Below are 1,300 nucleotides of genomic sequence, written 5' to 3' on the forward strand. Positions count from 1 at the left end.
CAAACTTCTTTTGTTTAGAACTGAAAATTCATTGAGACAGTGAGCTATCCAAGAGACAACATCCTTCTCCGCTATTTCCTCTAACGCGTCATATGCCTCGTCAATACTTCACACTCACGATACATTGATAGGAGTGCATTTCCGACATAGCACATGATATGATATCCTACATTAACAAGTCAGCCGTGTAATTTGCTTTCCAAATTCGAATGCAGTAACATCAAGTAAGAAAATACTGTATGTCTGAACAAGCAGTATAACAAGGATATTTTTTACAAACTCTAAACATGAGTAGAAAATGTCCATTTCACTTTGTCTTGATGAATGTTTGATCCTTTTAGAAGCACCGTGATATGAAGTTCACTCCGTTGCAAACTATTTTCTGTTAATCTTTCGACTATTGAATATTGTCGACCTCAGCTTCAAGTACTTCCACTTCACATCTATTACCACAAAAATGAAAATACACAACAAAACAATTTCCTACAATTTTGTTTTTAGTTTCTGCACTTATTTACTCCCGCACCGAATACTTAGTTTCCAACAAATATCAAGCTGATGCAATGCACCTCTCGGAGAGCTCTTCAAGAAGCTAGTCTTCAACAACCACCACAAAATAGAGAAGTTAACAGCCCGACCTTTTCATTTTTTTAGGTAGGTCAACACAGATGACACACTCCTATTTTTTTCCCACCATTCACAACCTTACGTTTCTCCTTTCTCAACTCTCTCTTCACCGGAAGTACATAGGCTAGCCCATGTTCTGTGATAATTCAACATAAACACTGATCATCAGACTGTCAGCTTATGATTAAATGTTCAATAACTTGACAACAGTGATAGTGACTCACAGAACACCAAATTTAACAAACATAACATGGAAGTTACCATTGTCTCAATGAATAACATCCTAAATTGAGGATATCAATACAAATAAAACTTCAGATGCAAACTTTCAAATACAGTGTACACCAGTCAACGACAATAAATAGTAAAGAATAAATAGAAAAAAAAATCAATGACATAAAAGAAAAATAAATGTCACAGATAAAGGAAAATAAATTTTATCAAGAGTAAGGATCAAGGAAGACTAAAGTCTCATGAACGTGATAGTGGTAGGATATCTGACAGAGAAAGGGAGCGAGACGACTTTGAACGGGACAAGCAAAAGTATAAGAAAAGTAACATCATACCAATAAATTATGACAATCAAGATAGAATTATTATAAATTGGCAAAATGTGCATGAGGGAAACTATTATTATAGTTTCCCTCATGCACATTTTGCCAATTTATAATAA

Source organism: Capsicum annuum, unplaced genomic scaffold (assembly GCF_002878395.1).
Source record: "Capsicum annuum cultivar UCD-10X-F1 unplaced genomic scaffold, UCD10Xv1.1 ctg45557, whole genome shotgun sequence".
Taxonomy (NCBI): domain Eukaryota; kingdom Viridiplantae; phylum Streptophyta; class Magnoliopsida; order Solanales; family Solanaceae; genus Capsicum; species Capsicum annuum.